Source organism: Phyllopteryx taeniolatus, chromosome 8 (assembly GCF_024500385.1).
Source record: "Phyllopteryx taeniolatus isolate TA_2022b chromosome 8, UOR_Ptae_1.2, whole genome shotgun sequence".
Taxonomy (NCBI): Eukaryota; Metazoa; Chordata; class Actinopteri; order Syngnathiformes; family Syngnathidae; genus Phyllopteryx; species Phyllopteryx taeniolatus.
In genome coordinates, this window is record NC_084509.1 from 5,851,425 (window position 1) to 5,879,348 (window position 27,924).

The following is a 27,924-nucleotide window of genomic DNA, read 5'->3' on the forward strand; positions in this document are numbered from 1 at the left end:
TCCTTAAATGCAATTAAAATGTTTTCATTCATTGCCTGGCATGCTCTCTCTTTCATGTGCAAAATGTGATGTTTTGGCATGTTTTACAAAAAGGAAAATTATATTGTCTCTTGCAAGTTTTGGTGCTACGGCTGGTATCACTGAACATCTCACCTTTTACACTCTAATCCCCCAACTCCTCAACCTCCTGTGTCAGTGGTGGGCTCGGTTACATGAGCAGACTGGGGGTGTGTTCATAGCCAAGTTCTCCCAGCTCTGGGGATGTGGTGAGCAGCCCTTTATCTTTGACACACAGTCGCATTGGATCACCTCCTCAGGGGCCTAGTCTGGGCAGGAAGGAGCGAAGGGTGGGAGGAGACTCACACCATTCTTCACTCCTTTTCCAATGTCTTCCCCAAAATACAAGCACACACTCAAGTTCTCCTCCAATGTAAATAATTATGACAATCTAAGACAGATGGCTTAATCAACATACCTTAAGAGGGAATGTTGTTGGTGAGCAAAATATGCTACTGGTAGGAATATGGTGATTTTTCATTTCTAAGCAGCTAAGCATTGCCACTGGAAGCAAGTGGAATATGAATAATTTAACTACTATGACGTATGGTTATTTTGGGGAAAAAAACAACAATCTGCCTCATTTTACCTCTATGACTCAATGGATTTTAATAAAATAAAGTGTCCTTTCATTTAACTTTTTTATTTCAATTCAAGGGTTGTACAGGTAATGTGGGATAAAAATCGCAAGGTCACTCAGTACATTACATCACGACATTTAGCCAAGGATAAACACCATAAAGTGATTATGTGATAATTGCTTTCTTCAAGAAAAAACAAACAAACACAAAAACAATAAATGTAACTTAAGGGGGTTTGTCGTGTAGCAGTGCAGGTGAAAAGGCAGATGGACCCAAGCACAGGGAAGTAGGCAAGGCAGGAGTGGATGGGAAATGATGTTTCAAAAAGAGCCAAAAAAGGTTTTGAACAACAACAGGATCAAAAATAATAAATACTCAAAATAAAAAAAATTTAAACTTCGGGGACACTTACCAGACGTGACACAAAATAATGACCAAAGACAGTGCACACAAACAGGGAATTAAATACACACAGACTAACAAGACAATGAGGCACAACTGGACAAGACAGGAGCGGATGGAGAGAGCTAGATTGAATGACATGACGAGCAGGGCTGACAAGATGATGTGAAGACAATGGCTTGACAAGCAAACAATGAAGGTATGAACAGCGAAAACAAAAACAAGACCAAAACCTGATAAACAGAAATAATGTTCCATGCAAATCCTGAACACCAACTAAAACACCAACAAAAAACTAGGTTGTAACATTGAGTCCACTTCTATTTCTTCTTCTTTTTCCACAGTTTGCATCATCTTCTTTCTCCATTTGTTTGCTGTTTGCTGAGGAGCCGAAAGACAACTAATACTGCACAGACACTAAGTAATGATAGTTAAAATTTGAAACTGTAATGTTAAAAGTCTCTTAAAACCTTCAGTGATAATATAATTCCAGATTTGGTTGTTAGCATAATTACTGATATGTCCACACACACTGAGGTACAACAGTATTCCAATCAGCAATGCTGCTATAACTGACGTAATATTGCCCAATGATTGACCAGTCTGCTGCCCTGAACCTCAGCATCAACAAATGCGCAAGTCATGCTTTATTTAGCGCCATAATCTTCCACGTGAAGATTTTGAACAACCTGAAGTCAGTATGACTAAATCTTTATTGGTGTTCTACTGAAGTTATTAATATTAAGAACAAGTAGGTAGCAAGACAAGCTAAATAGGTGACCTATAAAGTGAAAATAAAAAATAAATCAGTCAAAATCCCTAGGTATTGGTGTACACAATTCCTAAAAAGAAAGAATTGCAGTAAGGACACAACAAAAGGCATAGAAGAACACAGAAGGCATCAAAAAGGGTGGTGATCGCAGAATCCTTTCCACATAAAACAAACAAACAAATATTTAGACAAGTCGAGAACATTTTGAATGCCATCAGAATATCATTTCTCCAATCGAGACAGTTTAATGAATATAATGAGAATCCCTAACAAATTGCAAACCACTGATACCATTCACGATAAAGGGGGCCAAAAAATGTGAAGAAATTTGTGAAGTCCTGCCCATTTCTGTAATCACACGCTTTGGACAGACAAAGCCAAACTACAATGATGTCAAAAGAAACGAAGAAATCAAGGAACAACAGAATACCACTTCATGTGTCAAACATTTTGAAAGCAATGTTGTGTCATTGGCATGATATGGCAACCAAGGCTGGATGATGACCAAAATATACTGCAAAAGCGAATGGATAGCAGTTTGACTTTTGCTGTCAATATGGAGAGCACATAGGTATCACTGCAAGCAAAGGAAGATAACAATTCTTCACAGTATTTACATATGACGAAGAGGAAGCTCATCATCCAAAGCATAAAATATGAAACCAACCAAATATTGAATATTCCTCAGTTTGTTTGCATGATCTCAACCCAATGCCTTTATTAATTAACTCGCAATATCTGAAGATGGCTGCAGTAAATCATTAGAAAAGTACCTCTCGCTACGAAACACCAATTGATAAATCTCCAGGCATGTTTATCATAAAATAATTGCAACTATCTTAAATCCCCTTTGAACTGAGAAACTACATAAAATGCCTGCAAACTGGCAATGTTAAAATATTAAAAATTGAGATTCAGGATGTCACTGGCAGTATCGTGGATCTCTTGACTGACTTCTGTTCAGTCATCCCGGGTTCAGTTCCCACTCAGTGACAGTGTGAATTATGAGCGTGAAATCTTATCGTTGTTGTTGTGGCGACTTGCAGCTTGTCCCATCAAGGGTCGCCACAGCGAGTTATTCGCATGATTTCTTTGGCACTGATTTTACGCCAGTTGCACTTCCTGATGCAACCCAACATTTTTTTAACCCAGTCAAGGGACTGGCCATGGCTGGATATTGGTGCACTGGCCAAGAACCCATGCCATCTGCCCTAAAGGCAGCAGCATTTACCTGTATCATTACACTACCAGTGCGAATGTGGGTTTGAATATCTTTATATGTGCCCTGTGAATGACTCCAATAAATGGTGTCGTCTGCCCAAAGTAAGCTTTTTAGCTTTCCACCACCCTTACAGAAACCACACCACTGCATAATACAAGCATAATGTTGTTAAATGAATGCCCTCTACTATCTTTGTGAATGCTGAATATTGTTAAGGCTTTCATATTGTGTCTCATTGTATTGTGCAGGTGTTCTTGATGTGATCAGAAGATTTCTTTTCATTCATGCTAAGTTTTGTTCATCCAACAGATCTGACTCCTTTTTGGGGTGACAACCCCGATTACCCTTGTTCTGCCTTTGTACACCGGCTCACAAAAACTCTGCGAAGTCTACCTAGAAAAATTAAACGTTCAAAAGCCATAGACATCTCATTTTTTGTGAATTCAGTAATATATATATATATATATAATTTCAGGTTTCTTAGTTAAAGCAAATACATTTTACTTAGGGTATTCCATGTTAAAATAATTTAAGAAATTAAAAGGCTAATTTAGAGAAAAAAAAAATAATCAAACTTAAAAAAACCCTACTCTTTCAAATATGTCTTGGATCTCATTTCATGCCAAAACCAGACAACTCCAAGAAAATAATTTTCTTCAAAAACAGACAGGTCTAAAATGTTCACTTAACTATAACATTACTGTATATACACTGGTAAGTATTATGCTTGCTGAGTTTACTAGAACACAGTCTCTTGAACAAACCCCTTAACCTTAATTTTAATTAACCCTAAATCCTAACGCTTGAAAGGGAGAAACAAGTTAAATTAACTGCACAGTCATTTATCTGTCTGGGTTTGTCAATGTTTTGTTTGTTTTGTTTGTTTTTCTTTTCTACAACATACTGTATGGGCATGACGATTGGTATCTCATTGTGTTTTACGTATGCTATTCTGTCTGTCAAAGCATTTTGTAAACATGTTTTTATAGGTGCTGTATAAATAATGTTGTTATTATTATTATTATTAGTAGTAGTAGTATTAGTAGTAGCATTACAACATTGGAATCTGCAGACCTGGGGTATTCCAGCAAGCAGGTTCAAAATGCTCTTAATTTAAACCTGAGTTCTGACTTGACTTCCCCGAACTCACAAACTGGTATCATTCAGGTCCAGAACAGCTGATCTGAATTAGTTCATCAAGTCTAAGTACGCACATGGCTCGTTCATGGCCACAACCAAAAGACATCATCAATGGAGCCCAGCTATGTCGATTCACCATGGAAACTGACAGAAGCACGTCAAGGTAGTCTTACGACAAAATATAGTCTGTATTCTTTTATTATATTATCCCATATTTTCTGTGTGATTTTTATTATGTCAATAGTTCTTAGTTCCTGTGTGACTTTTTCAAATGTACCTCGTAGCTTAATTGTTTTTTTCCCTTCCCTCATCCTGTTTTAGTGGCTCTACCAGACTCCCTTTTCTCTCAAGAACAAGATTAGATTACTGTGTGACGAGGCCTTTCTTCCTTGAATCCCTCCCATTTTAGTTTAACTGTGCATTGCTCTGGCGGCACGGTGGACGACTGGTTAGAGCGTCAACCTCACAGTTCTGAGGACCCGGGTTCAATCCCGGCCCCGCATGTGTGGAGTTTGCATGTTCTCGCCGTGCCTGTGTGGGTTTTCTCCGGGCACTCCGGTTTCCTCCCACATCCCAAAAACTTGCATTAATTGGAGACTCTAAATTGCCCGTAGGTGTGAATGTGAGTGCGGATGGTTGTTTGTTTCTATGTGCCCTGCGATTGGCTGGCAACCAGTTCAGGGTGTACCCCGCCTCCTGCCCGATGACAGCTGGGATAGGCTCCAGCACGCCCGCGACCCTAGTGAGGAGAAGCGGCTCAGAAAATGGATGGATTGATGGAAGATTATTTCCTGATTTAATTCCAAAGCAGCACTTACTTCCCCCTTTGAATTTGAGGTGCTAATGCAGGGATATAGTGATATGAAAATGTATTCTGTTAAAATAAATAAAAATAAAGAAAGTAACATTGCTGCAGATGTGAAGGAAAGAGAAGCAATTCATGCACAAGTGAATGTGGAGACAATTTTATATACATATTTGTGTCATGAGTGATGAGTACGTGCGTATGACCTTATGATTGGCTTCAGTGGTGGAGATGATACTGCCTTCCAATAAAATGCATATGGCACTTGTCGGTTTCTGAAATAACACCTTTATTTTCCACCAATTTTACGAAGAAGTTGATAAGAGTTGATGTAATAAAGGCAGTCTTTAGCATAAGAGCCTCTATTTTTGTCTGACACTTTCACTTGTCAATTACAAACTGTGTTGCCAAACTAGCCTGATATCTCCCAGGGGGATAAAGTAGTGCGCCTTGTGCTTCCCACCATTTGTTGAGCACTCTGTGACATTTATTTGCCTCTCTGTGATTTTTCCCGCATTCCACTTAATCATGACCTCAGGGTTTTACTACCTTTTTTTCATCCCCTTATTGCCATCTGGCTCCCGTGGTGAAATTGTTTCCTTGGTCTGTGCATGGTGTGCTTGCCATGCATAACACTAGCAGGTTCAATGTCTGTTTTCCCAGAGGTGGTAAGGTGAACAATGTCTGCTAATCTAAAAGAATTACACTGCATGGGAGCAGGTTCTTCTAAGGGACCCAGCAAATCCCCCTCATCTATGCCTTTGTGCAGCAAAGTAGAAATATGGAGCCAATTACACATCACATATTTATACAAGGAACTCCAATGGCTATCATGCGTAAAATAAAGTTAATTGCATTTCTGCAGGTATTTGTCTTGAGACATAGATTGGAAACTTTTTTTTTTTTAATAGTTGTGGTCTTAATGAAGTATTATCATTTGCTGAGATAAGGACAGTGGTTATCCCTGAAACGACGGCTGGAGACTGGACCCAAGAGCAGGCGGAGGCTGAGAGTTTGTGATGAACAGTTTATTGAAAAAGGGAAATTTAGATGGTCCTTGAGGAGCGCTGGCGGGTTGTGGAGGCAGGGAATGCGTGGCAGGCGGTGACGAGGCCAGGGGGCTGGCTTGGCGGCGTGGCGGTAGGAATTCACTTGGCGAGGAAATGGAGGGAACACTGAGGACAAGGAGAGACACGGAGGTGAGAAAAGAGATGAGGAATTGCGTAGCTTACATGGAGACTGGGGAGCCGTTGTACAGCCGGAGAAGCTGTTATAATAGTCTGGCAAGAATTTCTGGGATCAGGCAGGCTTAAATGTAGATGGTAACGAGGGCTGATCGGTGACAGGTGCGTGGCCGAGGAAGGTGCTGGAAAGAGAGAGGGCTAGAGGGCGCAAAGCGCCACCCAGGCTCCAACCGTAGTACTGCAGGATGGCTCTTGACGTAGCTTTTTAACACCGCACCCACATTTGAGCTATCTTTACAAGGATATATTCCCTTAGGAGTGCCTGATACTTGACCATTAAAGAAGATGATATCATTGTTTAGTTTAGAGTTTATCTTATTGAGATTCTCAGCGTTCTGTACTCCTTCTACTGTTAACACCATGTAACTAAACATCCATCCATCCATCCATTTTCTGAGCCGCTTCTCCTCACTAGGGTCGTGGGCGTCCTGGAGCCTATCCCAGCTATCATCGGGCAGGAGGCGGGGTACACCCTGAACTGGTTGCCAGCCAATCGCAGGGCACATACAAACAAAAAACCATTCGCACTCACATGCACACCTTTGGGCAATTTAGAGTTGTCAATTAACCTACCATGCATGTTTTTGGGATGTGGGAGGAAACCAGAGTGCCCGGAAAAAACCCACGCAGGCACGGGGAGAACATGCAAACTCCACACAGGCGGGGCCGGGGATTGAACCCCGGTCCTCAGAACTATGAAAATTTGTTTCATTAGATGTTTTGAAATAGCATCTTTTCTGACTTTGGGCAAGAAGACACCTTGGCACCTTGGACTAGTCACCAGCCAGATGCAGGGCACACACTCAAGGTGTCCCGACCTGGAGAGGACACGCCACCCTTTTCAGACCGAATTGTCAGCCAGTTTAGCCAAAAATGTTTCTGTCAAAAAAATAAGTAAAAAAGCCAGGTTACTTTGCATAAACAATGAAAGCAGCAAGCGGGTTTGGCTCTTGCCTGGGCAACATAATACACCTCAGTTCATTAATTAGCTTGCTGTCTCTGGTTTGTTCACAACTAATTTGATGAATGCTTGGCCTCTCACATTGTTACATTCACACACAATGCATGCACACTTTTTCGGCTTTCTGTGCTAATCACCTTGCATGGGAGTATGTCCTTAATCAGCGAGTTTGCCCACATCCCATGATTAATCTTAATCTTGTTGAGATTTCTCTGGACATGTTGATGTGCATTTTATTTATTTTGTACTGTTTATGTTTGTTCGTATGTTGTTTGTATTCCATGACTACTTGTTTTCTTGGACCAGGACACACTTGTAAAGGAGATATTTAATCTCAATGAGGCTTTCCTGGACTAACAATTTCAAATAAAAATAAATGAATACATAAAAATAAATAAATAAAAGGTTGGAAATGTGATAGTAATTAATGACGTGCATGTCATTCAACAGTTTAAATAGTGGGAGACTTAAAAGTGCCCTTTTGACATTTACTCATGGAAGTCAAACCATTTCAATGAACAAATAATACTAATTTCATTAATATAAAACAAAACATATGCTTAACAGATTAATAAAGTATATGTACTGCATGTGTCTTTCTATTATCCATTTATCGCTATCGTTTTAGTTGTATAAACTAAGTATAAAATTAAGGTAAAATAACATTGATGGGGGGGGGGGCACGGTGGGCGACTGGTTAGCATATCTGCCTCACAGTTCTGAGGACCGGGGTTCAAATCCCGGCCCTGCCTCTGTGGAGTTTGCATGTTTTCCCCGTGCCTGCGTGGTATCCGGTACTCCGGTTTTCCTCCCACATCCCCAAAACATGCGTGGTAGGTTGATTGAAGACTCTAAATTAACCTTCGGTGTGAATGTGAGTACGGATGGTTGTTTGGTTATATGTGCCATGTGATTGGCTAGTGACCAGTTCAGGGTGTACCTTGTCTCTCGCCCAAAGACAGCTGGGATAGTTCTCCAGCACGCCCGTGACACTAGTGAGGATAAGTGGTACAGAAAATGGATGGATGGATAACATTGATAGCCTACTGTATATTGAAAAAAATAGATTATGATAAATGAGCAAATGAAAATGAATTGAAAAGTGTTTATTAACCACTGGTGTAATGTGAACAAATAATAAACCCTCACTTGCTATTTATAAGTGGCTAGACAAGCAACCCTTTATTGCTCAGTGACTGTTTTTCTCAATGTCTTTATGTCTCAAAAGTGTTCTCTGTCAATTGACTCTTTGTTGTCATACTAGAGCGGCTCCAACTACCGGAGACAAATTCCTTGTGTGTTTTTTGGACACATTTGGCAAAATAAAGATGATTCTGATTCTGGCTTGGACTACCGCTGGGCACAGTCTTCCGAGCCATCACTCTTCCTGGCCAACATTCATTCCTGGCTTCCCCTACAGGAAGGCTGCGGAGCATCCGGTGTAGGACACTCAGGCCACTTCTTCCCGAAGCTATTCGAGTGCTTAACTACGATGGTGCTCTGTAGCCCCGACCTCATCTCATATACCCATCATTCCTTTACAATGAACTCAGTTTACCCACTTTACTCTGCATTTACAATTTTGCACACTCAAGTGTTTCCATCACTGAACCTTTATTAACTGTAAGGCAATGTTTTAATTAATATTATAAACTGTCGTGAAAGTTTAAATACAGTACTTTAGATAGTGTAGCTCTAAACAATTCAAATAAAGCAAGACTATTAGATGCCAACAGACTGACAGAAGGTTTACAGAATGTTATGTAATCATTATATAACAACACATCTCGATTGCTTTGTTAGTATGAACTGTTAAAGTAATTTCTATTAAACATTGTTGGTTTGGAAATGGGCATTAGTCATGCTTTCAGCTACCTACATGCTATTTTTTCTTAGTATCGTAGTATGATTCAACCTTTGATTCTATTGTGCTCTTCTACTTGAGGTTTTTAATCAAGTACTGTATATGTTAAATAGGTCTTGCTTCCGAGTAATATACTGTAGTTACTGTCAGCTCAAATTCAAATCTGTTGAAAGTGAGGATCAACTCAGTGTTGCATGGGTCAAAAATAGTTTAGAATGCACTACACGGTAGACTATTCAATCATCACAGTTTTGGAAGTATTCCCGCTACTTGTGGCTGCACAAAAAGATGTCTCAGTGTGTTGTCATGAGTGTGAGAGGACCCTTTCTTTAAAATCTTATAATTTCTGCCAAGAGTTGCTGACACGATGGAAATAGATATTCTTATGGTAAGGGCACATTAATATGGACACTTGAATTACTGTGGCGGTGCGTGGCTTCAACATTTACTGAAAAATTAGCATAGGACAAAAATATCCTCAGCATGTTCTGCTGTGTGCATACTAATAATAGTTGGTGGCCCAAAACTCACTCCCTACTCATCTGAGAATTAAAATGAAAATAATTGCAAAATATTTCATAGTTCAAACTCTACAATCTTGTGACCTAAATAGATTATTACATTTCAGAAACTCATTAGGAAGTATGTTGGAAGCAGCATTTCTTTTTCTGCCATGCATCCCATTAGAATGCGTTGAGTGTCACAATCTGGTGATTTTGTTTGGATTAGATTTAGTTTTTGTTTCATGTTTTCCCTCTGGGCGGTGAACGACTGGTTAGAGCATCTGCCTCACAGTTCTGAGGACCGGGGTTCAATCCCCTGCCCCACCTGTGTGGAGTTTGCATGTTCTCCCCGTGCCTGCATGGGTTTTCTCTGGGCTCTCCGGTTTCCTCCCACATCCCAAAAACATGCATGGTAGGTTAATTGAAGACTCTAAATTGCCTGTAGGTCTGAATGTGAGTGCGGATGGTTGTTTGCGTTGTATGTTCCCTGCGATTGGCTGGCAACCAGTTCAGGGTGTACCCCGCCTCCTGCCCGATGATAGCTGGGATAGGCTCCAGCACTCCCGCGACCCTTGTGAGGATAAGTGGCTCAGAAAATGGATGGATGGGTGTTTTCCCTCTGTCCTTTTTATTATGTCTCGCTCATTAGGTTTTTATTTCTGCCTGTTCTCATGAGCTCTGTTTCTTGTGTCAACCAATCAGCTCCCTCCAGCCACTCTGTCGGTCCAGGTGTGCCTTGTTGTCTCGTCAGTTTGTTTGGATTTCTTTCAGTCTATGTTGGTGCATTGCCGACATATGTAATGTTTCCTTAGTCCTGTCATGTTTCTTGTTTTGGTGAGTGTTTTTCTTTGTTACTTTGAATTTAGATTTTTTGACTATGTTAATTTGAGTGTTTGCCTTTTTGTCTTTTTGAAAAATAAAAAAATAAAAATAAATATATATATCCATCCATCCATTTTCTGATCCGCTTCTCCTCACTAGAGTCGCGGGCATGCTGGAGCCTTTTCCAGCTATCATCGGGCAGGAGGCGGGCTATACCCTGAACTGGTTGCCAGCCAATCACAGTAAATATATATATATATATATTCTTTTTTGAGTAAATCCCAAATTCATGCCTGCCTCTCTGCTTCCCTGTGCTTGGGTCCACCTTTTGCCTTAACACCAAAAAATCCAATTTGTGACAGTCGGTGCAATTACTACATTGGATCGGGGCGACATATTTATTGGTTCGCCACTTTAATGATCATCAAGCAGGAACACCTTTTTTTTAAATGTGTTGTTGATTCATGTTTGTCCAATAAATTCATAAATTTTGTTTTCTTTATTGTTCATGTATGTATATTATAAACCACTATGTTATTGTCATACAATATACTGTATGATTATGTTTCCTGGGGAAAAATGCATTTCTGATATGCTAAATATATTTGGAAAAAACTATATACAAACTATATAATTACATGCAACACATAAGCTTATTAGAAGAGCCTATGAAGTAGGGCTCCATCAAAACTACTTGCATTCACCATTTATTAAGTTATTTTGCCATGTTTACAGGAGTGTAACAATAGCATCCTAATCACGTGCTCGTTTGATGAGGTACTGTATGTTTACAAAGACCAGTGCGTTCACTGTGAGAGGTCATCATGGGGAAGAGTGATGGGCTGTGAATGAGTGGGCAGTAAATTAAGAACCCATAGCCATCTGTTTTCATACAGTCATAGAGGGAAGCAGGGAGGCTAAGGAGACTGAGGACTTGCATGCATGCCTACATCCCTCGAGGGGAGACAAGCTGAGTCAGAAAGCGAGGGGGAGTGGGGACAAAAAAAAAAAAACATTGGCTGGAAGAACAAAGAGGAGGCTGTATAGGCTGGAGGAAAAGGGAAGAGGGGTAGAGGGAAAAGATATGAAATAATAGAACAAATGGGAGGAAAGTGAGGAAATCTGTGTAAAATCATTGCTTTAGCTAATTTCAAGTCATGCATACTGTACATTCATTATTTCTCAGATGCCAGCATGGCAACAAATTTAGTCGAAAATAATACTCTGATCAGTGCTACAGTCTAACCTCCAAAGTTGAATACAGTCAATTCTGAGACAACATGCAATCACCACTTTTCTATTTGGATAACATTATCCCATTGAGTAAACAAAGATGACTTTGGAGTGAACATTCTGTTCTTCTTTTAAAATCGATGTCAAGTGGTTGCTGTTGACATATTGTACTGAGCGGCCAGGACAGAGATGTGTGTTCCACATTTGTTGCTACTCTAGAGTTTAATTATTTTTTTGTGGTCATCATTACAAAACATAAAAATAACAGAATAAATCAAATGCAAAACACACTGATCTGTCTTATGATGGCTATCCCTTTTTGTGCATGACTTAATGCATTTTTTCCTTCAAATTGAGATTTTCAACAACATTCAAATTTTGGGTTTCCACTGTATACAGTAGTTCAATAGTATTATACTGTGGATTCCCACTGGTCACAGGGGATAGGGACCGAGCTCGACCGCATAAAGAGAATTTCTGCGAAGAATTGACGCTTCTCCAAAAAAGACTAGAACTGCCACTATTACTATTTCATACCATAGAAAATATACCTCAAACTATTATCCTAAAACACTTGAATAACATTTCAAATGCTTACAAACATCTTCAACCACTGCTGTTCCCTTAAAAATACAGTAAACGGCTAAGCACACACATACACAATGAAATGTACCTGTACTTACATGTCAAATATTCTGAAGATGATTATGATGAAAAATTACTCTAGTGGTGCAGTCCAGTGTAAAACAATTTGATTGCACAGGGAAGCAAAGTAACTTTGATGGTGCCAATTGCCGACGCTTTGTGGGGCGGTCAAGATAGATTTAGCAATGTTCCGCTGAGCTGTTGAAATGGATTCCACTGGTTTTGATGGTGTGTTTAGTCCTAGTTTGGAAAACTAGCAGACAGTGGCGCCACCATCTTATCTATCCCCTCTCATTGACTTTCCATCATTTCACCAGTCCAGTGTGTAGCCAGCCTTTTGCCCGAAGTCAGCTTGGATGGGCTCCAGCTCACCCGTAACCCGAATGTTTGGAAGAGACAACAATGTTTTATTTGATCAGATTAGGAGAAACAACTTGAAACATTGGATTGATAATTGTCCATCCTCTGCAGAGCTCCTTTGTGTGCAGAACAGAGATCACATTTTTATTCAGATTGGATTCAAATGTGTTGTGTTCGTAACAGTACTTGAGATCTTAACAGTGGCCAAAATGTGATCTCTTTTCTAAATTTTAAAGATGGAATGACATGCAGTACTCACAGAGTCAAAGTTGTGTAGTCTAAATACATAATGCCGTAGAGGTATAGGGTATACAATCAGTGACAAAGTCTAAATATAACAAGTTTATATTTATAATTATAGTTTTATATATATATATATATATATATATATATATATATATATATAACAAGTTTATTACACATTATTATACTTTTTATTATACTTATATTTTCTCTCAGGTAAAAAAATGCCACTGCAAATCAAAAGTCTGGCAGGAAGTAACTTGAGGAAGTTAAGAAGATGCATTACACTGCCATCTTTTGCAGAATCAATGCTGCAGCCATCATTGCCTTCTTGAGAAACTGCTTAATTCTTTACTGTTTACATGCTGACTGTTTACATGGAATTGCTTAACGGTTTTTGCTCTCATTTTCTTGTACTAAATAAGTTGCCATCTGCCTCTGTGACTATATCTTTCAAAAAACAATATTCCGTACACACAAGCATATAATCAATGTTGGAGCTAATCAGACAATTAACCCCTGGGAATATTCTTTGAGAATCAGATTCTTGACTCCAATGGACAATCTTGAACGATCTTGTCAAAATGTGTGTTCCATCACGTAAGGAATGAAGCCTGTACATCACGACTCCCTGTACTCATGTGACCCAAAGTTATGTTGTACAGCAATCGAATGTCAACAAACATCCATCCATCCATTTTCTGAACCGCTTCTCCTCACTAGGGTCGCGGGCGTGCTGGAGCCTATCCCAGCTGTCATCGGGCAGGAGGCGGGGTACACCCTGAACTGGTTGCCAGCCAATCGCAGGGCACATACAAACAAACAACCATTCGCACTCACAGTCATGCCTACGGGCAATTTAGAGTCTCCAATTAATGCATGTTTTTGGGATGTGGGAGGAAACCGGAGTGCCCGGAGAAAACCCACGCAGGCACGGGGAGAACATGCAAACTCCACACAGGCGGGGATGGGGATTGAACCACGCACCTCAGAACTGTGAGGCTGACGCTCTAACCAGTCGGCCACCGTGCCGCTGGTCAACAAACATGTCGTTCCAAATGAGCTCTCATGTCTTTATTTTTCTTTTTGAATTACTCACAATGGGGAATGATGTTATAACAGACACCTCAAGGTTTCTCTGTAGTTTCAACTTCCATAAAATTCCCTGACTCCAAGATGCCACAAGATGGCATGAAAATATCCATCCGTCCGTCCGTCTGTCGATCCATCCATCCATCCATCCATCCATCTTCCTTGCCGCTTATCCTCACTAGGGTCGCGGGCTGCTGGAGCCTATCCCAGCTATTTTCGGGCGGGAGGCGGGGTACACCCTGAACCGGTCGCCAGCCAATCGCAGGGCATGAAAACAATATCCATCCATCCATTTTCTGAACCGCTTCTCCTCACTAGGGTTGCGGGCGTGCTGGAGCCTATCCCAGCTGTCATCGGGCAGGAGGCGGGGTACACCCTGAACTGGTTGCCAGCCAATCGCAGGGCACATACAAACAAACAACCATTCGCACTCACAGTCACACCTACGGGCAATTTAGAGTCTCCAATAAATGCATGTTTTGGGGATGTGGGAGGAAACCGGAGTGCCCGGAGAAAACCCACGCAGGCACGGGGAGAACATGCAAACACCACACGGGCGGGGCCGGGGGTTGAACCTGGGTCCTCAGAACTGTGAGGCTGACGCTCTAACCAGTCGCCCACCGTGCCGCCATGAAAACAATACTAATATTATAATAATATACTTCATTTTAAGGCTTTTGAATCAAAATAGGTTTATTGATTCATATCTACAGCTTTCAGAATCACTGAAGCTTTAACATTTTCAGACAGAAGACAGCATCTTTTGAGAATATCACTGTTGTGTTATAGGGACCAAAGACACATCAGTCGGTGAATTGTCCGAGAAAATAGGCAGCCAAGACCTCCGTCTCATTCAGGTTGGATCTCATTGCATTGCATTGGCCGGGCGAGCTCTCATGACTTGTCTCTGGCTGACCTCAACCAGAACTCTATTTCCAGATCTACTGGCCCAGATGATGACTTTTACCACTTCAGTGGGCACAATAACAAATATAGCAAGTCAGAATGTCTAAGCAGCAGCATCAGGAGCGGTACCAGTGGCAGTAGGTAGAGTGTTGAAGAAAAGGAGAGGACAAGTGGCAGTTGAGTAGAATGAGTCACTGCCAGCGAGAGCACTCCATCTGGTCAGTGAACTGAGATTGCAGCGCTTCACATTTAATCATCTTGTCCTGGTGTAAATAACTACTGTATATCCTACTGTATATCCTCATTGGGCAGCTCATCTACAAAGTCTATGCATCTTACTGAAAAGCAATGGACATTTTACTTGGCAAGTGTTCTTCTTTTCCTATCTTTAACCAATGATAATATATTACTGCTATTAGTATTCCTACAACTTGGATCATCATAATGATAAGAAGAGGGCCGAGTTGTCCACTGGTTAGCGCTGTCTCTTCACAGTAAGAAGGTGTTGATTTGTCCATTTCTGTCCATATGTGCTGTGCGTGTGCACTTTGGTTTCCTTCCACAATCCAGAAATGGTGTATATTTGTTAATTGAAGGCTCCAAATTGCTGATAGATGTGAATGTCTCAGGACAGTGTCTTTTCTGTAATGGGAGGGTGTAAGAAATGTTGCCTATGTGGTTAAGTAGTATAGTAAAAAATAGCATAATAATAATTCCATCCATCCTTTTTCTACCACTTATCCGAGGTCGGGTCGCGGGGGCAGTGGCTTTAGCAGGGACGCCCAGACTTCCCTCTCCCCAGCCACTTCATCCAGCTCTTCCGGGGGGATCCCGAGGCGTTCCCAGGCCAGCCGAAGGACGTAGTCTCTCCAGCGTGTCCTGGGTCGTCCCCAAGGTCTCCTCGCGGTGGGACGTGCCCGGAACACCTCACCAGGGAGGCGTCCGGGAGGCATCCAAATCAGATGTCCCAGCCACCTCATCTGGCTCCTCTCAATGTGGAGGAGCAGCGGCTCTACTCTGAGATCCTCCCGGATAACCGAGCTTCTCACCCTATCTCTAAGGGAGAGCCGGACGCCCTGCGGAGAAAACTCATTTCGGCCGCTTGTATCTGGGATCTTGTTCTTTCGGTCACGACCCACAGCTCGTGACCATAGGTGAGGGTAGGAACATAGATCGACCGGTAAATCGAGAGCTTCGCCTTTTGGCTTAGCATCTTCTCTACCACAACGGATCGATACAAAGTCTGCATCACTGCAGACGCTGCACCGATCCGCCTGTTCCATTCGTCCCTCACTCGTGAACGAGACCCCCAGATACTTGAACTCCTCCACTTGGGGCAGGATCGCATGCTACCCTTTTCCGACTGAGGACCATTGTTTTAAATTTGGAGGTGCTGATTCTCATCCCAGCCGCTTCACATTCAGCTGCGAACTGCTCCAATGAGAGTTGGAGATCACGGCTTGATGAAGCCAACAGAACCACATCATTTGCAAAAAGCAGAGATGCAATACTGATGCCACCAAACCGGACCCCCTCTACGCCTCGGCTGCACCATGAAATTCTGTTCATAATTATGAACAGAATCGGTGACAAAGGGCAGGCTTTGGCGGAGTCCAACCCTCACCGGAAACAAGTCCGACTTACTTAAAAATTAATAACTAAAAGGTTTAAGCCACTGTAGCGTTGTTTACATTTTGAACATTTAATTCAGGGATTGTCACATACCAATAGAGGGAGCCGGCGTAAAATTAGTGGTACCCATACCACACTTTGACAATCACTGAACTGTAGACAATTTGTGGGTCACAGTCCTCTCGGGAGTCCTCTCTGGAACATGCATGCTGGCCTATGATTGAAAAACAACAAAATATCGATATGCACGTTGTTAAATTTTTTGAAATAGGGCTGCACAATTTATCAAATATTCATCATCAAGACCTCACGCACACAAAACCTATCGCCAAGACATTTTGAACTAAGATAAATGAGAAGGTTGATCAAGATATGGTAACAAATTATTATTAGGCATTGTCGCTGATGTCCACGCGATGTTGCAGAGGCGTGTCAACCAGGACAGCCCCACAACATCCAGAGCCTTTAGGAACTCTGGGCGAATCTCATCCACCCCCGGGGCCTTGCCACAGAGGAGCTTTTTAACACCACGGTGACCTCAACCCCAGAGATAGGAGAGCCCGCCTCAGAGAACCCTGACTCTGCTTCCTCATGGGAAGGCGTGTCGGTAGAATTGAGGAGGTCTTCGAAGTATTCTCCCCACCGGCTCACAACGTCCCGAGTCGAGGTCACCAGCCCCCCATCCCCACTATACACAGTGTTGATGGTGCACTGCTTCCCCCTCCTGAGATGCCGGATGGTGGACCAGAATTTCATCGAAGCCGTCCGGAAGTCTTTCTCCACGGCCTCACCGAACTCCTCCCATACCCGAGTTTTTGTTTCAGCGACCACCAAAGCTGCATTCCGCTTGGCCAGCCAGTACCTATCAGCTTGACGGCATCCCGCATCGTTGGTGTCCACCAACGGGTTCGGGGATTGCCGCCACGACAGGCACCGACCACTTTACGGCCACAGCTACGGTCGGCCGCCTCAGCAATGGACCACTCGGACTCGATGTCCCCCGTCTCCCCCGGAACATGAGCAGAGGTGGGAGTTGAAACTCCTTCTGACAGGGGATTCTGCCAGACGTTCCCAGCTGACCCTCACAATACGTTTGGGCCTGCCACGTAGGACCAGCTTCTTCCCCCATCATCGGAGCCAACTCATCAACAGCTGGAGATCAGTTGAAAGCTCCGCCCCCCTCTTCACCCGAGTGTCCAAGACATGTGGCCACAAGTCCGATGACATGACCACAAAGTCAATCATCGAACTGCGACCAAGGGTGTCCTGGTGCCAAGTGCACGTGTGGACACCCTTATGCTTGAACATGGTGTTCGTTATGGACAATCCGTGATGAGCACAGATGTCCAATAACAGGACACCACTCGGGTTCTGATCAGGGGGGCCGTTCCTCCCAATCACGCCCTTCCAGGTTTCACTATCATTGCCCACTTGAGCATTGAAGTCCCCCAGCAGAACGATGGAGTCCTCAGCGGGAGCGCTCTCCAGCACCCCCTCCAAGGACTCCAAAAAGGGTGGGTACTCTGAACTGCTGTTTGGTGCATAGGCGCAAACAACAGTCAGTACCCGTCACCCCACCCGAAGGCGGAGGGAGGCTGCCCTCTCATCCACCGGGGTGAACCCGAACTTACAGGCGCCGAGCCGGGGGGCAGTAAGTATACCCACACCTGTTCGGCGCCTCTCACCGTGGGCAACTCAAGAGTGGAAGAGAGTCCAACCCCTCTCGAGAGGACTGGTAGCAGATCCCAAGCTGTGTGTGGAGGCGAGTCCGACTATATCTAGTCGAAACTTCTCGACCTCACACACCAGCTTGGGCTCCTTCCCTGCCAGAGAGGTGACATTCCACATCCCTAAAGCCAGCTTCTGTAGCCGGGGATTGGATCGCCAAGGTCCCTGCCTTCGGCCACCGCCCAGCTCGCACTGCACCCGACCCCTATGGCCCCAACCACAGGTGTTGATCCCATGGGAAGGGGGAACCACGTTACCCTTTCGGGCTGTGCCCGGCCAGGCCCCATGGGTGCAGGCCCGGCCACCAGGCGCTCGCCTTCGAGCCCCACCTCCAGGCCTGTCTCCAGAGGGGGGGCCCGGTGACCCGTGTCCGGGCAAGGGAAACCTAGATCCATTTATCGTTTTCATCATAGGGGTCTTTTAGCCGTGGTTTGTCTGGTCCCTCACCTAGGACCTGTCTGCCATGGGTGACCCTACCAGGGGCGTGAAGCCCCAGACAACTTAGCTCCCCTCCTGGAAGCCGTCACCTTATTGTGGTGTAGGGGTTTGTGTGTCCCAATGATCCTAATAAAAATTCCCCAACACTTAAATACAGTTACAGTAGGTGCTAATGACGTCCATTAAATTTTGTGGTTACCCGAGGCTTAATACAAAGCTATAGTAAATAACATTACATATCCATGCTAAAACTAAAGATAAAAAGGATTAGACCTACAAACAAAATGTTAAAAACATAATCAACAAATCAACTCAGACCACTCCATCATGTCAAAAAGCAACAGAATTTATTGAAACCAGTGTTTTAATTACAATAATAATAATAATAATAATAATAATATAATCAACATCATCATCATCATCATAATAGTATTAACTTGAATTTGTGCTTACACGTTTCCCAAGGATGCATTCAATTAACATATTTATGAACATAGTACTGTTCAAGAACCGTTTCCTACTAAATATCAGTGAGAACAGAACTACAACTAGCGGTAAAATCAGCAACACTTTTCCGTTATTGTGAAGAGAAAATATAACTAAATAACAACAGGATTCAGGATCACTTTTAATTCTGAAATTAAATATTTTGCTGTGCAGACATAAGTATAAGTCAGTTACAAATATACCACAACAGTGACCACTACAGCCCGATAAGGATCAGATGCAGTAAATATGGATTATTGTCTCCTGCAATATAGTTAATGTGCCACTAACTCTTGCCATGGCATGGTCATTTATCATTATAATCGACTTAAGGGCCACTAGCGGGGCTTTGATAATGTCCTGACTGATATTAATGTAATAAAGACTGTTTTGAAACCTTAAAGTAAAAGTGTTTTCCTTATGTAAACAACCAGGAATTGCATGCAAATGTAAAATGGGAAGAGCAACCAGAGACGATTTCAGATATAAGTGACATGGGCACATGGGCACATGGGTGGGGCAGGGGTCTATACATTGTAACATTCTCTTACATTTATGCCAACAATCCTAATAATTCCCACAGTTAATTTTCAAGATTTTGTCTATTAAAAGTCAGTTTAGTCCCTTGTGTTGAAAGTCATGACAAAACAATGCATTAAAACTGACTGGAATGTGGCATAATTCATAAAATAGTTGTTTTTCTTTTGTTGCCCATCTAGCCACAGGCAATGTCACTTGAGTGGGTAGCTGACAAAAGTAATATCTGTCCTGCACCCAAAGCACTGCAGGACAGACTTGATTCTGATGCAACAGCTCACTATGCATATTACTAATTTATCCAAATACTGATACAAGGCTATAGGAACAAAACTGTGTCACTGTGTATAGTGTGGGACATAATTCTATTTTACTGAATTATTTAAGATACATTAATTGACTGAAATGTGCACTGCTAAACTCAAGTCACACAAAAACTAACTACAGGTATATGAATTGTGTAGTCGTGTACTATGGCTGTGATTGGTCTCATTAAAAACAATTAATACGAACAATGAAATGTGAAATCAGGTCCAGTCGATATCTTACAATTATGTAATAATCTATTTTATCTGAGGATTTAATGATTTAAATTGCCAGTCGTGGACATTATTCCTCATCTGACACTGGTGGCAAAGCAATTCAAGCCCAATAAATAAAGAAAAAAAACAGTTATCATGTATATCATGGGTATACTGTATCTTTTCCCATCACAAAGGATGATCGTTTATCTTTAAACATTCCCTGCATCACTACCCTTGTCAAGTCCACGTTGGATCGAAGAGTTATTGTTTGACTGACGCCAGGGGCCGACTGGAGGGAAAAGTAGCCTGGGAGTCAGGAACAGACCGGCCCAGCTCACGCGCGCTGTGGGGAGCCAGCCAGCCGACCAGCAACACAAATTTCGTTTAACCCGATGATAAACTGATACAACTAAACTGTACTCAGCAAATATATCGTACTGGATTAAAAAATAAATAAATAAAAGGTTTAAGCCACTGTAGCGTTGTTTACATTTTGAACATTTAATTCAGGGATTGACACATACCAATAGAGGGAGCCGGCATAAAATTAGTGGTACCCATACCACACTTTGACAATCACTGAACTGTAGACAATTTGAGGGTCACAGTCCTCTCGGGAGTCCTCTCTGGAACATGCATGCTGGCCTATGATTGAAAAACAACAAAATATGGATATGCATGTTGTTGAATTTTTTTACTGACATGACATCCTGTGCAGAAGGGTTGACTAAACATACGAAATAGGGCTGCACAATTCATCAAATATTCATCATCAAAAGATATTGACCTCACGCACACAAAACCTATCGCCAAGACATTTTGAACTAAAATAAATGAGAAGGTTGATCAAGATATGGTAACAAATTATATCTTGGAGCTATACATGTTTATTTATCATGTTATATTGCAATATTGCAGTTTTTCTTTTCATTCTGTGCAGGCCTAATACACACTCTAGAATTAATGAGCCCATGGACGTATATTGCTGATGAGCCCATGTACGTATATAGGATGGGGCATGTACAGACAAATTAATTAGCTATTTATTCATTCATATTCATTGAGTAGCAGAGTTACCTCACAGTAACAGGTTGATTTCAACCAGAAAATAAAATTAGCAGTAAGCAGTTTGACAAATACTGGAAAAATGTGGTCATTGAACAATGCTAATTTTGAACTCTGTTAAATGTATTATCACGACGAGCCTGTTGTAGGCACTTAATGGCGTTATCAAGCAAACTAATGTTAACCAAATAAGCATTTTCACTGAAAGCATCAGTTTCAAACATAATTTACCATTATATCACTGGCAACCGACTCCTGTTTGGCGGTAGCAGAACTTGAACAACCGCCGTTATTTTCTTATGCGTGGCTGCCACTTCCTCGAGGGATTTCTTTTTTTTTTTTATATATCTCCACTTCTCATCAGCACTTTTTCGTTTTGGAGGTTGTTTTTTCTTGTCCATTTTAGCTCTGGTCCGGCTGGCTATCTATCTACAGGTGAGAGTAAAGTTAGCTGAAGAGTGATTGACATTTGATAGTAATTTGATTGGCTCAGCAAACACCCCTTAATGTTATTATAGTATTCTTCTGTTGTATAGAAGTACTACAAAATCCTAATAATCTTCAATTGTAATTTTCAGGAGTCTGCAATTGCTGTATAGTCGATGTGATTTTATGTGACTGATGACTTAATATCAACAGTACATTTTTGGTTGTTCGTGACTTGTAAGAATGATGTTGATTCGTAAATTGGTTTGCTGACTGAGCTTCATATTGAGTAGAAACTTAAATGTCAAAACTAAGATGGCTGCTATCCACACTGGGTGTGACTTGGTTGCCGACTGCTGGTCAGAGGTGACAGGATTGATGCCCTGGTCCAGTGGTCAGGACTAGAAATGAGGAGGTCCTTATCTTAATGGTGGGTGCTTTCAGTAATCGGCTCAGAGGTCTGGTAACTACAAGATATGGAAATTTGACAGACTTTATCAGGGAATGTTCTGCAGGGGTTTTGAAGAAATAGTCTTTTGCTCGAGGGGGTTGATGCCATCTGCGTCACATGACGTGGGCTAGACTATTTGGGTTGGGAGTCATTCCAGTTGTAGCTTGGATGGCCAATGTGTTCTGTGGTATTAATGAAATATATTAGGGGCACACTTATTTGTAAGCAATTAGTATTGAGAGGCACAAACTCAATACAATAATGCGATTACAAAGCAGGCTTCACAAACACACTGCAGTGAAAAGCTGCATGTTAACTTTTCTGACTTAGGCAATCAGGAAAGACAGAACCTGATAAATGACAGCCAATTCTTTGACTAGCATCATTTGCTCAGAGGTCAGCCACCTTGGAAAGGCAATCTCTGAGCAACAACAATGCTGACCACACTGTAAAGTGACTGCTCTTACCCCAGGGTTCCATTTTATCTTTGGGGGAGCTCAATAACTTGCCACCAGGGCCTAATTCATGCTGGATCCTACAGGACCTAGCAGATTGATTGGACCATTTGATTAGATATCGCACCTCTTTCATGATTGCTCCAAATTCTCCAAATACATCAAACAGTATTGCTTTTGCTTTTATTTCCCATTAAAGTTACTGGCAACTCACTCATATTTTAATTACTCACACGGCGCCACTGAAACCGGACAGACTCAAACAAATAAATCACAACTTTTGGCTCGATACCTTCTCCACCAATTGCATCAATCCAAAAACTGTAGGGAAGTGAGAGGTAGCTGCAAGCCCTGAACAGATGTTTCCACATGCCTCCTTATCCTGCGGATTGAGTGATGATTGTTAATTTTCTAATCCCCTCGAGCACATGCTAGGAAAGGTTGGGAACCGACAGTACATGTAATGGCACAATGCTTGTAATTAAAATATATAAATACATAAATACTTTGTTACTATACCAGAGTTGAATATGTACTTTACTTTGTTATTTATATTTCAGGCAACTTTTAACTTGTATTCCACTACTGTTCCTAAATAAAATGTATAATTTTACTCCAATACAACACTTTTGTTACTTTCTTCCACTTTCTTTCTCTCTTTCTCTCTCTCTCGCTCTCTCTCTTGCTCTCTCTCTCTCTCTCTCTCTCTCTCTCTCTCTCTCTCCCTCCCTCCCTCCCTCCCTCCCTCCCTCCCTCCTGGTTTGAGTCCATCAGATGTCAGCATATTGCATGATGGCCAGACTACCTTTGTTCATTTCTCAACTTGCAGATATTAAAATACCCCACTGAAATCTTAAAAAAAACTAAATAAATAAATCCATCCATTCATCTTCTATACCACGTATCCTCACTAGAGTCCAGGGTGTGCTGGCATCAATGCCAGCTGACTTCGGGCGAGAGCTGGGTTACAGCCTGGACTGGTAGCCAGACGATTGCAGGGCACATACAGGTACAGTAGAATCAAACAACCATTCCCACTCACATTCACAATTAAGAATAATTTAGAGTCTTCAATTAACCTAACAAGCATGTTTTTGGAATATGGGAGGAAGCCGGAGTACTTGGAGAAAAATCAGCATGGTTAGAACATACAAATTCCACGCATGAAAGCTGGAGCTGGGATTCAAACACACAACCTCAGAAGTGGCAGATGTGATCACCACTCGGCAACTGTGCCGCTCTGAAGTAAACCAAATATATAAAAATAAAAGTAATTTTAAAAAATCTAAATTTGAGTCAATGTAATACTTATATACATTTGATATCAGAATCAGGTCTTTTGATAAATAGGTACAACAAATCACAAATACTTTAGAACTGTTATTCATGTAATATTCCACAACGTTTGAACTTATACAAAAAATATTTTCTGTTAAGATACTTGTACTTTTACTCAAGTATCACCTTCAGTAACTTTATCCCAAAAAATGCAAACGACACAGCACTGATCATTGCATGTAAGTTTTGATGCAATGACTTTGTTTTCTCGCCTAAAATACCAGAAAAAATATTTGTGTTGTCCTGGCTTGAATAGCTAATTAAGTAAGCACTGCTTACTCTTGAGACATGTTCTATGTTTGCACCTTGGAATTTCATCATGATGGCACAGAGCCTCAGTTTATTGGCAATTTTGCCCTTGTTTATTGTGTACTAGGGGATGTACGTGTTGAGTAATGGGATTTTTTTTTTCCCACAACAAATGTTTTCACAGTGTCTGATATTTATTCTCACATTCTTTCACATATTTACAATTGTGAGCTTACAACTTCATGTGAACTCAATGACTCTCGTCTGGCCTTGAACCTTCAAATGACCTCTAAGCCTGATTTGGTGTTGGTTCGACTTGCATTTTTTTCCCTTTTAATTTTTGTTTCCAACTTCCTGACATGCAGTTTTTGTTATTTCAAATTTCAAATATTTCAATATTTGTGTTGGGCTAATATTCTTGTGTTCAGGCATATTTTTGTAAAATATCTACATGTCAGATTTGAATTTATTTTGATAATATAGTCTATATACACAGTTAATCTTTGACTTATTGATTTGGCCAATCGTTTTGAGGTGAAACTATTTTTATATATATTTTACCAGCGTGACCCCCATTTTTCTGATGCTATAATAATAATAATAATAATAATAATAATAATAATAATAATTCATTTAATTTAGAACGCTGAATATTAACATTTCCTATCCATTGAAACTTCTTCAACTGGATTATACGAGATCCCGACAGAATGACATCTTAATTAATGCCCGAATGTGAACACTCTCAAGGTACAATTTGGAATCCAACCAAACATTGCAGGATAACAGACCTCGCAGAAAACTTTGTGATACAACGTATCGTGATGTCAGACATCAGTGTACTTCATGAAACCTCAATTAAGCAAGTATCAAAGGAATAACTCCATGTGTGTTTTGCTTTTTCCTTGGCTTGTTGTAACCTTTATTTTAAAGGAAGGACATGGGGTGTTAAGAGAAGAAGTACGTGAGCATAGAATAAGAAAAATTGTATGGAAAGTTACGGACTACAGCCTTGCCACACAAGTAGGCTTCTGTAGAGATAATATATATTTTTATAACTTCTTCTTTTCATGTCGGCTTGTCCCTTTAGGGGTCGCCACAGCGGGTCATCCTTTTCCATGTAAGCCTATCGCCTGCATCCTCCTCTCGAACACCAACTGCCCTCATGTCTTCACTCACAACATCCATCAACCTTCTATTTAGTCTTCCTCTAGCTCTCTTGCCTGGCAGCTTCATCCATCTACCAATATACTCACTATTTCTCCTCTGGACGTGTCCAAACCATCGAAGTCTGCTCTCTCTAACTTTGTCTCCAAAACATCGAACCTTGGCTGTCCCTCTGATGAGCTCATTTCTAATTTTATCCAACCTGGTCACTCCGAGAGCGAACCTCAACATCTTAATTTCCGCCACCTCCAGCTCTGCTTCCTGTTGTCTCTTCAGTGCCATTGTCTCTAATCCGTACATCATGGCTGGCCTCTCCACTGTTTTATAAACTTTGCCCTTCATCCTAGCAGAGACTCTTTTGTCACATAATACACCTGACACCTTCCTCCACCCGTTCCAACCTGCTGGGACCCGTTTCATCACTTCCTGACCACACTCACCATTGCTCTGGACGGTTGACCCCAAGTATTTAAAGTCCTCCACCCTTGCTATCTCTTCTCCCTGGAGCCACACTCTTCCCCCACCACACCTCTCATTCATGCACATATATTGTCTTACTTTGGCTAATCTTCATTCCTCTGCTTTCCAGTGCATGCCTCCATCTTTCTAACTGTTCCACCACCTGCTCCCTGCTTTCACTGCAGATCACAATGTCATCTTCAAACATCACGGTCCACAGGGATTCCAGTCTAACCTCATCTGTCAGCCTATCCATCACCACTGCAAACAGGAAGGGGCTTAGGGCTGATCCCTGATGCAGTCCCACCTCCACCTTAAATTCGTCTGTCACACCTACAGCACACCTCACCGCTGTTCTGTTGTCCTCATACATGTCCTGGATTATTCTAACATACCTCTCTGCCACTCAAGACTTCCACATGCAGTACCACAGTTCCTCTCTGGGTACTCTGTCATAGGCTTTCTCTAGATCTACAAAGACACAATGTAGCTCCTTCTGACCTTCTCTGTACTTTTCCATCTGTGGTACTCTTTCTTGGCATGAAACCATACTGTTGCTCGCAAATACACACTTCTGTCCTGAGTCTAGCTTCCACTACTCTTTCCCATAACTTCATTGTGTGGCTCATCAGATTTATTCCTCTATAGTTCCCACAGCTCTGCACATCACCCTTGTTCTTAAAAATGGGCACCAGCACACTTTTGCTCCATTCCTCAGGCATCTTCTCACGCACTAGAATTTTATTGAACAAGCTGGTCAAAAACTCCACAGCCACCTCTCCTAGATGCTTCCATACCTCTACAGGAATGTCATCAGGACCAACTACATTTCCATTTTTCATCCTCTTTAGTGCCTTTTTAACTTCCCCCTTACTAATCATTGCCACTTCCTGGTCCACCACACTTGCCTCTTCTACTCTCCCTTCTTTCTCATATTCCTCAGTCATCAACTCATCAACTCCTCGAAGTATTCTTTCCATCTAGCCAGCCTGTATAGATCCTTTTCTCCTTCTTTAGTGTCCGACCTGCCATACATGTCATCATATGCCTCGTTTGGCCTTTGCCACCTCTACCTTTGCCCTATGTCGCATCTCAATGTATTCCTTTCGCTTCTCCTCAGTCCTCTCAGTGTCCCACTTCTTAGCTAACCTTTTTCCTTGTATAATTTCCTGGACTGTGAGGTTCCACCACCAAGTCTCCTTCTCGCATTTCCTGGCAGAAGATACACCAAGTACTCTCCTGCCTGCCTCTCTGATCACCTTGGCTGCAGTGGTACAGTCTTCTGGAAGTTCCTCCTGTCCACAGAGAGCCTGTCTCACCTCTTCCCTAAAAGCTGCACAACACTTGTCCTGTCTCAGCTTCCACCACATGGGTCTCTGCTCTGCCTTTGTCTTCCTAATTTTCCTCCCCACCACCAGTGTCATCTTACACACCACCATCCTATGCTGTCTAGCCACACTCTCCCCTACCACTACCTTACAGTCGGTAACCTCCTACAGATTACATCGTCTGCAAGATGTAATCCACCTGCGTGCTTCTACCTTCGCTCTTGTAGGTCACCCTATGTTCCTGCCTCTTCTGGAAAAAAGTGTACACTACAGCCATTTGCATACTTTTTGCAAAGTCTACAACCATCTGTCCCTCCAAGTTCCTTTCCTGGATGTCATGCTTACCCATCACTTCTTCTTCACCCCTATTTCCTTCACCAACATGCCCATTACAATCTGCACCAATCACGACTCTCTCTCTGTCTGGGATGCTCAGAACTACTTCGTCTAGCTCCTTCCAGAATTTCTCTTTCACCTCTAGGTCACATCCTACCTGTGGGGCGTAGGCTCTCATCACATTATATATAACTGTTAGATAAATTGTAGAAGTTATCATTTATTTGCTTAGCTTGCATTAGTATAATGGACAATTTTAGATGTCTCGCCTTCAAAAAGAAGACTCCGCATCATCCGATGGAAGGGCGCCTGGACCAAGGACGTGATCGGATGTGGTCGGGTCGTGACAGGTGTTGGTTCAATATTATGTGTTGTGTCTTATTACTTAGAATACTATGTCTGGGAAAAACCCTCTTATTATCAAATATTTTGTGTTGTGTCTTATTGCTTAGA

General features: G+C 41.9%; 1 long non-coding RNA gene across 1 annotated transcript in view; it reads right to left on the minus strand.

Annotated features, from left to right (window-relative positions):
- Positions 1 to 6,019: 6,019 nt before the first annotated feature.
- The window catches only part of LOC133482347 (uncharacterized), a 48,574-nt gene continuing 26,669 nt past the window's right edge, over positions 6,020 to 27,924 (minus strand). Inside the window, exon 3 of the long non-coding RNA XR_009789759.1 lies at positions 6,020 to 6,154. This is a non-coding gene — a long non-coding RNA (uncharacterized LOC133482347). The remainder of the gene's footprint in view (positions 6,155 to 27,924) is intronic.